Below are 12254 nucleotides of genomic sequence, written 5' to 3' on the forward strand. Positions count from 1 at the left end.
GGCAACTTCTTCATCCTAATACATCAGCATTTGAGAATAATATCGATATTTTCAATTCAGAAGCATCAAAATCTTTAAATCCTTATGATTTTCTTAACACATCTGGTATTCCAAATACCTTACTTGATGAAAAGCAAATGTCTGACAACAAAAATATTCAAAACTTGGATATTTCAATTGAAGACATATCAAATACTACTGATTTCAACAGTATTGCAATTTACACCATGAGTGACACTGAATTTGAAAAATGCATTGAAAATATGACTGCTGATCAACAAAAAGTTGTTGACATACTATTTAATTACTTCAAAAAATTTAATGATGCACAACATTCTTCAGAGCTATATCCAGATCCATTGTACCTCTTTGTAACAGGGGGGGCAGGTACGGGAAAATCTTTCCTTATTCGTCTCATAAAGGAAATAATCATACGAAAAACAAAGAAAACCTCAGTACTTCTTACAGCACCAACAGGCTGTGCGTCACACAATATTAATGGTCAAACACTACATAGTACATTCAAACTTCCGGTGCAACATCCTAAAGCACATCTCTTAAACAATGATATACCACTTAGTTATTCTGCAAGAGATCAATTACAACAACTATACCACGATATTCAGTTTCTCATTATAGATGAAATAAGCATGGTGTCAGATCACATATTTCATACTGTCCATGAAAGACTCAATCAAATAAAATGCATAGATCCATCATCAAATAAAATATTTGGTGGTTGCTGTGTGATTGCATTTTGGAGATTTTTATCAATTACAACCTGTTGCATCCCGATATGTATTTGACACAGCAGTATACAGCACATACAACCTCTGGATAGCACACTTTAAGCCAGTATTTTTGACTACAAACATGCGCCAGAGTCTTGATCACCAATATGCAAATTTACTCAATCGTATAAGAATAGGCCATCCAACGCTTAATGATATCAACACATTAAGAGAGCGAACAAAAGTATCAGTAGATACCAGCCCATTTTCCGATGCAATAAGACTTTATCCAACACGCATTCAATGTTCTCACTACAATGATGAAAAGTTAAAACAGTTATCTCAAAAAAGTAAAACAAATTTAACTGTAATTGAAGCATTGCACACATCTCAGAATTCCACTAATGTTCCTGATCACCTTATACCTTCTGATGATTCAGAATGTGGTGGATTACCTAGAGCTCTTAAACTTACTCCTAATGCAAGGGTTATGCTAATAAGAAATATTCTTACATCTGATGGACTTGTAAATGGTGCACAAGGATACATTGATTCTATAAACTTTACAAGTGAAAACACATCGCTGCCTCAGTCTATTTCAGTTGTATTTGATAATCCAAATATTGGCAAGATTTTTATGGGCAATACCAATGCTACTTCAATTGACATAAAACCTTATACTGTAAAATTTTATGGAAAAGAAGGCACAGAAATTGAAAGAACACAAATTCCTCTTGTTCCATGCTATGCTATGACTATCCATAAATCCCAAGGAATTACTTTGGAACATGCAGTTATAGATTTAGGATTAAAATGTACAAAACCAGGACAAGCATATGTTGCTCTTAGCAGGCTAAAAACTTTAGATGGATTAGCTCTTTTAGACTTCCATCCCAATTCTATTAGAACCTCACAAAAAGTGGAACAAGAGTATGTCAGACTTTTTAAAAAGTTGCAATGAAATAAACCTTAGAATTATTTACTAACCTACTGATAAAATTACATCACTATTAATAACTTTAATAAAAATTATATTTTCAGCATTACAAAATGATGAAAAGCCAAATACCTTCTAAAAACACCATCAAAGACCTCCAGCTTACTGAAAAGCCATCTCCAACACCACTGATTGCAAAAGTATTGGCATTAACCAATGAGTCACTGATTCTTTGTGATCAAACAGGAGCAATAAAGGCATTATGCTATAAGAAACTTCAAGATTCCATAAAGACTGATAGTTACATAATAATTGTCAACCATATGATCAAAACCATTGACGACAAGTTAACTGTGATCATATCACAAAGTACAAATGTCTTCTTAACAGCACCATTCACAATCCCACCCGATGTGATAGAAAAAGCAAAAACAAACATGGACATCACTCCATCAACACCAACAGTCATAACAGTTCAAGAAGCTAAAAGCTCTCCAAAGAAAAGGAAACTCTCCATTGAAAGAAAAGTCATAAAGGTATTACATGTTATATTTTATTAGATGACTGACTCATTCTCACCGCTTTTATTTGTGAGCTCACAACACACACATACACAAAATCACTTCCTAGATTCTATGCATTTCTACTATCTTCCAATAAGAAATCCATGTGCATATTAATTATATGACTATGACTACCCCAAAATGCTTGATAATCAATTCTTACATATCCCCTAATGGCCAATTTGAATTCCTATTCCTAGGTTTAGTCCACTGAAGAAAGTCAAAAACAACCAGATTGACTTAAAGAACATAACAGTGAAAGATTCCACAGCGTTTATACAAGTTTCTCTTTGGAAAGAACAAGCTGGCCTTAAAATAGAAACAGGAAACTGTGTTAAGATATCATCACTGCAAACATCAACATTTAGATCAAATCCTGTGTTGTCCTCAACAAACACAACAAGTATTCTGGTATGTTATTTCCCAATTTCAATTCTAATTTTCAGGCAATCCATATCACAACTTTTATCATATACTATACCATGCCTACACCAGGACACTAAACCATAAAACTATAGTAAACTATGAAACCTATGCTAATTAAGATAAACTAGTTTATGCATTAATTGTCATTCAATTGGAGCAAGTACTTAAAACAAACCAGGTATTTAATCAGGTTTAAAAGCCTGAACCACAAGCAGACAAGGATTCTACATCTCATAAAATATATTTTAAAATCATATTAAAAATTCAAAACTACATATTGAATAATTCCTTCATCACACTGGAGTCATCGGTTCCATCATAAACTAAAGTTTTATGCAGAGGTTCAACAACTCACATAATATGGGAGTACTACACCCATTGAGAGCCCAAATCTGAAAGATAAGATTGTCCTCACTCATCCAAATTCTATATCCATTGAAAAATACAAATGAAGATATTTATATTATACCTTATATTTTACTTTCTGGCCCTTATTAACACACTACTGTTTCTGTTCTACTAGCCATCAGATAATGCTGACCTTCAACTCATATCTAGTGACGAAGAGAAAGAAGATGATGATGAATCTGCAACTCTTGTCGCAATTCAACACATTCAGAAATACAAATCCTGTATAGATGAAAACTGCAGAAACAAGAAACTAAACAGTGAGCTAATGTGCCCAAGATGTTATTCAACATACTCAGAACAAACTGCTGGACAAGCACTCATTGCAAACCTAGGTGTCCTTAAAGGAGATACTTTCCAGACATACACTGTATTCACTCAGATCTTTAAGAAACTTTTCCCCACAATTGAGTATCAAACACTCCAAGATACATCAATCATGTCTGAAGTATTACAACAAATACCTTTTGCAATCAGTTATAAGAGTTCAAAAGATGTGATGTCTGATGCAAACCGTATTTAAGTTGTATACGAATTTCGATTCACTTTTCAACTTACAGCCATCTTCTACAGTCTCATGTATGTCCACTATATTAGAGATCTTTAGGTTCTACATTAAGCTTATTGTTGAGTTAGCAATATATATATCCTTCAAAAAGGTATACTATTTTTGATATATCACTATGTTGCAACATAAAACATGAGTGGTAAGAACAACATGATGATACCTGCAGAATGAAGAAATTGAGTTTTTACCTTCAGTTCAAGCTTTTCGTTTTATCAAAAATAATTTTAGACTTCTTTGCAAAGAGAATTAGGAAATAAGCTTAATATCCACTTCACAATTTTTTCTGTTTATCTTGATATTGAATGAAGTTATTTTCTACATCATGTTATTTAACCTTAAGTTATAAGAATAAAATAAACATTTTGAGTTAACCTTCTTGTCTCCTTTTGTCTTTCATGATTTATCTAAAGGAAACCTCATCCCCACACTACAGACAGCTACCATTCCCATCATCAACTAGCAGCCATCGACTGTATCCTATGCGGTAGTTTCAAAATGGCTGCCAAACCCGGTTGGGACTAGGAACAAGTGCATGGAAGCGAGGTCTTGAAGGCCTCAGTAAACAAACACGAGTCTTTACTGCTTTTTGAATCAATGAATTTAACCCTATTAAGAAAAAGATCTGAAATAAAGCTTCAATTGCAGGCGTTCATTAGGAGCTGGCTTCTGTGGACTTGTTCTTTAGTCCTAACCAAAAACCATCGCTCTGGTCTGGCATTTAGGCCCAATCATTACCACAGCAAGACCAAAATTCTTTTCAGTAATGCCACACAAATACCTAACGGGCCGAAACATCATCGCTTTTGAAGCGATATAGGCTCGTTGCAGCTAAGAACGTCGTTGAAAGATCACGTTGTTTGTGGTACATTGAGGTAGCGGGTTTGAATTGATTGGTCCGTGAGATAACGATGATTATTTATACCAGTTAATGAATATACGCAAAAACTGACTCAGTAGAACCCAGTTTGATCTTCTTGTTTTCCAAAGTTAAAACGTGGGAAAAGAGGTATATTTAAAAGTAATACGAAGTAATAAACATTGTTATAAATGCATCCATCAAGTCTGGTAATTATAGATGTTTTGTGCCGATGCTTTCAACTAATATGATAAACTCATTTGAGTCGTACGAGGCGAGGCTGTTGACAAAATATCTAAAGATTTCTATCTCCAAAATGCTGTCCAAATATTAATTCCAATCACGCGAAAACGAGATCTAGGACAACACTGTTGTTTTAAGTAAAACTGTAAGTGATATACACAGTGTTCTACTGATATACAAATCATAAAAGACGTCTTTACGACATTTGACATTGCTGTACATCGACTATAATCCTCAATATCACGCAAAACAAGTAGCTGTCAATGAATATGATATTGAGTGGAATTTCAGGCTTAAAAAAGCCAAAAATAACTGGGATTAATAAGGCTTTTATTTCTTAGACTTTAAATGTATGAAAATGAATCGCTAGACCATAAACGGTCAATGTCTTGGAGTTTCATGAATTATAACGTGTGGAAACCTTCGTCAGTGTGAAAATTCAGAATCTTGTCGTCAACCCATTGAAACGCAATCAAAAACTATGACTTAAAAACGCACTAGTCACTGACCATATGATATGAATATTCAGTATTTTTCATGCTGGCCCATCTTGACATCGGGGATTTAAAGATAAAAACTTTGAACATGAAATAAAAGTATATAAGAAATCTTAGAAATCACCTTCGTCGAACATCAATCTGATATTAATTTATTACCTTACCTAATTATCTTCTCCTAGTCAGTGCATATATAAACGTTGTGTCTTTCTATTTTAAGAAAAAATTAATGTATTTTTGAAATAAAGCTATAAATTTGATTAATTGCTCGAAGAAATATTGTTAAATTCAGAAACAAGTTTTTCGCTATGTTCTTCTCAAATTCAAGCATCAACAGCAACATAAACCTTTTCTGGCATCTTTTCAACTGGAGAGCACCGCGCGAGGAATTCTATCGTATTTTGCCTCGATAATATTTCAATGATATCCGTAGAGGTGATGTAGAAGTAGAAAGTCATTTAAAAACACGATTGCTAATTTGTAAAGACAAGGAACGTCTTTTATATGACAATGGGTTTAGTAATAATAATCTCGGAGTTTACTGAACCGTGTTGAACAAAGAAACAAAATATGTTTCTATTTTTGCGAACGCTTTAGTTTTTACAAGAAAAAAAAAAATGATTTGTATCGATTCGAAAAACGTGGATCATGATCATCCACCCCAGCGAATTATATACAAAGTGGCTTTTTGGCTTAATCTCTTACCTTGGATTCTTGGTCTTATTTTTGTGCGTGGTTCTTTTTCTTCGTTGACAATTTGGCGTTTTTCTCTGCCTTTTTGCCTTCAGTTTGGTTGGTTTAATTCAATTTTCTTTCAGCGTTTACTTAGCCTGGTCCAAAGTCCTTTGTTTTAATCCAAACTTCAATGAACAAAGCTACCATCAAAAGAACAGACTAGTTTTACTACGTTCATTGGCGCCAGACAAAAGACCCTTCTTTTTAAGGACTGACTGAAAGCTAGCTGTCACACTTAAATAAAGAGAAAACAGATAGCATAAAACATAGCCCTAAAGCATGCAATGGTCTGACCCATTTCGACCTCGGCTTTCATATGCATGATTCATCGAAATATCGTTCATAAACTTTCCATCGCTCTAACCTTTGAATTCTATCATTTCCCTCTTGGTACCTGAACTCATGAAACTAGAATTTTTTTTCAAATATATCTATTGAATCATTGACAAATTGTTTTAAAATAACTATAATCCTCAGTTTGCTATGTAGCTTGCCTAATTAATTGTTTTGATAGATAATACCTATCAACGGGTCTCTGAAGTTAACATGCTGGGCTGGTCAATGACTTATCATATATATTTCAATAGTTTTTGGAGTTTCTGTTCTCACTAAATATTTTCCTTTCTTTCTTTCTTTCTTTCTTTCTTTCTTTCTTTCTTTCTTTCTTTCTTTCTTTCTTTCTTTCTTACTTTCTTTCTTTCTTTCGTTCATAAATCGTTCCATCTACGGTCTTAAACAAGCCCGTGACTTTGTGTCACCAGAGGTTCCGAAAATAGTTTATAACTGCCTGATACAGCCTATTTTTGACTATTGTGATGCTGTATGGGGCAATATAAACAAAGGACTTGTAAACCGTAGTAGAGATATAATATTAGGTCGTCGAAAATTTTAAAACGATTAGAATGGGACAACTTAACCTTGAGGAGAGAAAAACGCCTATCAGCCTATTAATGTTCGATGTAATTAATCATAAAGCTCCCAAATATCTTCGCGACCTTTTCGTTATTGCTTCGGAAAATAATCCTTACCAATCTCTTATCAGGGATAATTATCTAAAATTAGATTTCATTAAAGTCCCAAAGACTGAATATTGTAGGATTTTTTTTTTTTTGTTATAGAGGGGCAAAAAATTGGAATTCCCTACCTCTAGACTCATGATCTTCCACAGGCAGGCAAACCCACTAAATGGCCTCAAATCGCGCTGAAACGTCGCCAGAAGACTGAACAAAGTAAAAGCAACGACTGCAACAAGTTTTGAAGCAAATTGTTGAGTGAAACATTTTATTTTCGTAACTTTATCATAACTCCCATACATTCCCTTATAAACCATACACAGGAAACTTGTTTGGGCTGCCTGTGGATCTTCAACCTCTAAAACTGTATTTAAAAAGAACCTATCGGCTTGTCGTTTGACTCTTCATAAACTGTTTATCAGATCATCATCAGATTTTTTAGTTTTAATTTATATTTGTTATGAGACTATTATTGATGAAGTTAGTAGCATGAGCAGTAGTTTTGCTTCTGTTTATATACGGTTTTCACGTAAAGTTGTAAAACTTATGAAATTACCGTATTTAAATAAAAGTGAATCAGTCAATCAATCTATCAATCAATCAATCAATCAATCAATCAATCAATCTTTGTTTGTTTCTTTGTTTCTTTGTTTCTTTCTTTCTACATTGTCCTAGAATTAAAATGGCCAGGTCTGTGATATCGTGGCTGTTTGGTACACTTAAAAGAGATGTGATGGGGATAAATCTTGGCTTGCAAACCGACACGTGTCGGTCGCCATAGAAAGAAATGCTTTTCTGTACGAGTTTTTTGTTCGTTTTTGTTTTGTTGTTGCCGTTTTGCTGTTATCGTACAAAAGATGATAAATAAGATATCTGGCTATTGAGTGCTTCTATATATTTTCTATAATTTGCTTTTGCTGCTCTATTTAACAAATAAAACAGGTTTTCGGTGCTCCGTTCAGCAATGAAGCATGCAGGAAGTGACGTTACACGAAAGAAGTGCAAGGAGAAACACTAGCCGTAGGGGAGTGCCTCTCAACACTTCTTGAGTGCTTACGGCGCTTCTAAGTGGAATGATACAGCTGCCAGAGTGTCTTTTATTACTTCATGCTTTTCAAAAAGAATTTAAAAAGCAATTGAATCAATCAATCAGTTAGAATCAATCAATCAGTTTATTCAATCTACCTTTCTGGAAATATAGTAAATTGGAACAATATGTGAAACACCAAGACTTCAAATTATTTTGAAAACTTAATCCTGCCACTCTATGCTATCAAATTTTCTACGTGTTTGCCTCCTCGCCATCCCATATTTCAAGATGGTCGCCATACTGTAAAAAATGTCCGGATTGTTAAATATTTGGAATGACTGAACGACTATAACACAATGAAACAGTTTTATTACACAACTGATCATAAATGAAATGATTTGAATGTTCTTTCTTATGCTCTAGTGATTTATTGTTGTTTTTCATATTTCCTCCACATGTTTGGTAAACAGCGACTGAGTTGCTCGTCTATTACTGTATGATTCTCATAGCTCCCATCTTGGTTGAAATTGTCAAAGGAATACGTTCATTTTCTGTATAGAATCCTTTATGATATGGACCAACATGGCAACCAATTAAATATTTTGTCTTCTATTCTTTCGGAAACGGTTGCCTATCAGTAGTATAGAGAATAGCGGTTCTACGACGGGTGGATCAGGGTGGATCGTGGATCAACCCGCAGAATGACGTCACACTCGTTATAGTGACGTCATCAAGTCCGGAGGCGTAAGAACCAATTAGTGGCTCTCTCCGAATTGGTCATATCAATTTTTAGAATTACCCGCTTTTATGACGTAAGATCCAATCAGGATCCGTTTTGAATAGTACTTTAGAGCAATCCTCTGTATCTATTTTTGGAATTGTGACTTCTTCTGACTTGAGAGCCAAACAGTGCCCGAATTTGCTATCACGGCATAAGTTCTAAGAACCAATCAGTGCCCGATTCTTAAATCTCACACCAATTGAAATTCTTTATATATATCATCGCTGTTTTTAGAAAAAAAATTATAATTTACAAACTATGGTGCAATCTTTACTATCTTTATCTTTTTTTTTTGTTGTTGTAATATTATCATAATTATTTTAATTTCCATTATTGATGTGATAAAGTAATTTCAAAATAATAATAATAATAATAATATATAAAAGTTAAATTTGATAAACTCTATTAAACTCAATCTGAGTTTTACGTCCAGTTTTGAAAACTACGTACCTTACATATTGAAATTAATCTTATTGTATAAAAAGTCAAGTCATAGTTATTTTCGAAATTTTTAAATATTTCTCACCGATTTTTTTGAATTTCCTGTAATAAGTGTGGATAATAAATATTCATACCCTACTCTCTTACGAAGAGGTCATTTCCCCCTTTGTTTCTGTAGTGTTTTGATTAATCACGTACTCTTAGTTAATTACTGCTCTACTATATATATATATCCTGTAAAGCTATGATTGATTGATCTGGAATGTAATCACATGATAGTTAAAGCTATATCAATATATGATTCTTGTATTACAATCAGTTGAATAAAGGTCTCACGTATGATTAGAACTCTGCGTGCTTATTCTCTATAGTAGAATACAGTCAATTCAAAAAACGTTGTCGTCGACCGGCTCAAGCCTACGCGACAGGACCGAAAGAAATATGGGTAAAATTCACTGAAGCGGTTAAATATTCGTTCTGAATTAATTGTTCCCGCTAGTAGTAAAGATAATAATGGCGAGAAACAATTCAATCCGTCAAATGCATGTCTTCGGGTTTAGGGAAAGAAAGATAAAGTAGTTATGATTCAGTTCACAATTCTGAAAATATGAAGGCATTAAAAAGACGTCTCCTTCAACACTTCCCGCTCGCCTACGAAGGTTCGTGCTGTAAACCAGGCATAACTAGTAAATTATAGTCAGATAAAATTATGGAGTCAACTCGGCTTCAACGATTACTACCCAGAGTTCCTTTCGGTCCAGTCTTGTAGGCTTGAGCTGGTCGACGACAACGTTTTTTGAATTGACTGTATAAACGAACCCTTTTAAGAACACGACAGTTTCTATGCTTAATCAGTAATCTTTTTTTTGATTGATTATGTTAATGACACTATTTTTAAATTTACACTTTCTTGTAGTGAAATCTACACATTCATTTCTTTATAACCTAAACTAAACCTCTACCTAAATAAATTAAGCTATATATATAGTAACATCCTATTTATTGTAAATTCTGTGTATTTCCAACCTTTTTTCCTATTAGTTCGCAACTTTATATTTCTCATGAATCTTCTCCGTTCTCACTCTTATATATCGTTACAATATGTTTAAATCAACTTTGATATGTTTTTAACTAGAACTCTGAATTTCATAAAGTGAAAACTGAATAATTCTTTACCCTGAATGATAGAGCGCAAAAAATTAATCCGTGAAACACTAATTACTAAATAGTACAAAGTAGTGCTAATCAAACAATAGAAAACAATGGAATTTGCATGAAATCGTGCTATTTAGTATTACTAAAGTTTCACGGTTATATTGTTTGCACTCTATCGTAAGTTCTATTCTTATACACCAATGATCTAAAATAATGAAAGTTATATATTTTCGACCCAGATTCTTTGTGTAACAATCGTACAGTAATCAATATGCAAAGAAGATATAACTAGCTAAAAACTAATGTGAGCTAGTTAGCTAGTGAGCTAGCTAGCTACAAAAAAGACAAAAGATAAATATAGTAAAGATTGCACCAAAGTTTGTAAATTATAATTTTTTTTCTAAAAACAGCGATGATGTATATAAAGAATTTCAATTGGTGTGAGATTTAAGAATCGGGCACTGATTGGTTCTTAGAACTTATGCCGTGATAGCAAATTCGGGCACTGTTTGGCTCTCAAGTCAGAAGAAGTCACAATTCCAAAAATAGATACAGAGGATTGCTCTAAAGGACTATTCAAAACGGATCCTGATTGGATCTTACGTCATAAAAGCGGGTAATTCTGAAAATTGATATGACCAATTCGGAGAGAGCCACTAATTGGTTCTTACGCCTCCGGACTTGATGACGTCAACGAGTGTGACGTCATTCTGCGGGTTGATCCACGATCCACTCTGATCCACCCGTCGTAGAACCGCTATTCTCTATACTACTCCTATCCGTTATGACAGGAAATTTGTCGCAAACCAACGCCCGAACTGGACAGTTGCCATCAGGAAAGCCATAAATCCAACCTCATTGTTATTGCATTAGTAGCTTATATGAAATTTTGGAATGTTTTGAAATTTTGATCGTTATTGCTTTTGACCTTTTCTAAAGTATATACGTCAAAGTAATCATGCATATCAAATAGGTCAGTGTTTGTAGGTTGGGTTTAACTTCATTTGGTAAGATTCATTTCATCGACCTTTAAATAATTTCTGTATTTTACCGAACTTTCGGCCTAAACGGTCATCTCATGCATGTCTCATGTCTTGCTATCCGCAGAGAAGCAGTAGTCTAGAAGTTTATTCTTTTTTTTACAGAATACCTCAGCTATTATCTGTTGCTCAGGGTTAGCCTTGATTTTGTGTATAATATTCCCGTGTTCCAGTGAAGGTCCGTGGAAGCATTTTTATTGTTGACATTGTGCATTCTTTACTTTGCCTTTGGCATTTTTGTATATTTTTACGCCGAAATGAGGCACACTCAGTACAGGCCGCCCAAAGAAGGTTCCTGTATATGGTTAATAAGGGAATATAAGGGAGTTATGATGAAGATATAAAGATAAAATGTTTCATTAAAAAAATTGCATCAAAAGTTGCTGCATTCCGCAGCTTCATCAAGGAACAGGCAACGACTGCAACACGTTTTGACGCAAAATGTGTTGCTTTGTGTGTAAGTGTGTGTGGTGTAAGTAAGGTGTGTGTGGTGTAAGTGTGTATAACAATGTGTAGTAAGTGTGTGTAAGTGTGTGTAAGTGTGTAGTGTGTAAGTGTGTTGTGTGTAAGTGTGTGTAAGTGTTTGTAATCGTAAGTCAGTGTGAGTAAGCGCTAGTAAGTGTATGTAAGTGTGTGTAAGTGTGTGTAAGCGTGTGTAAGTGTGTGTAAGTGTGTGTAAGTGTGTGTAAGTGTGCGTAAGTGTGTGTAAGTGTGTGTAAGTGTGTTTAAGTGTGTGTAAGTGTATGCAAATATGTATGTATGTGTGTGTATATGTTTCTAGGGGTGTGTAAGGTTATGTAAGTGTGTGTAAGTGTGTGTAAGTGTGTGTA

The 12254-nt window shown here is 34.1% G+C and overlaps 1 protein-coding gene and 2 long non-coding RNA genes across 5 annotated transcripts in view; 1 reads left to right on the forward strand and 2 right to left on the reverse strand.

The window, feature by feature from the left end:
* LOC116300742 (von Willebrand factor C and EGF domain-containing protein-like) overlaps window positions 1-6210 on the reverse strand; it is a 56655-nt gene extending 50445 nt beyond the window's left edge. For 2 of the 3 annotated variants that reach the window (XM_089026714.1, XM_089026713.1), the window contains exon 1: window positions 5935-6209. The gene's annotated coding sequence lies outside the window, so the exon portion shown is untranslated. Of the gene's footprint in view, window positions 1-5934 lie in introns of all 3 variants that reach the window. The other variant, XM_089026715.1, reaches the window with a different exon arrangement.
* On the forward strand, window positions 2534-4004 carry LOC148912933 (uncharacterized). Its single transcript, XR_016119149.1, has 2 exons — window positions 2534-2642; window positions 3181-4004. It is a non-coding gene; the product is annotated as an uncharacterized LOC148912933 (long non-coding RNA).
* LOC148912934 (uncharacterized) lies at window positions 2636-4421 on the reverse strand. The gene is made up of 3 exons (XR_016119148.1): window positions 4006-4421; window positions 3127-3211; window positions 2636-3049 (listed from the first exon to the last, which is right to left on the reverse strand). It is a non-coding gene; the product is annotated as an uncharacterized LOC148912934 (long non-coding RNA).
* Window positions 6211-12254: the final 6044 nt, after the last annotated feature.

The sequence above is a fragment of the Actinia tenebrosa genome, unplaced genomic scaffold, assembly GCF_029948245.1.
Source record: "Actinia tenebrosa isolate PJP-AT-01 unplaced genomic scaffold, QUT_ActTen_1.0 PGA_scaffold10__47_contigs__length_13832649, whole genome shotgun sequence".
In the NCBI taxonomy this organism is placed as follows: Eukaryota; Metazoa; Cnidaria; class Anthozoa; order Actiniaria; family Actiniidae; genus Actinia; species Actinia tenebrosa.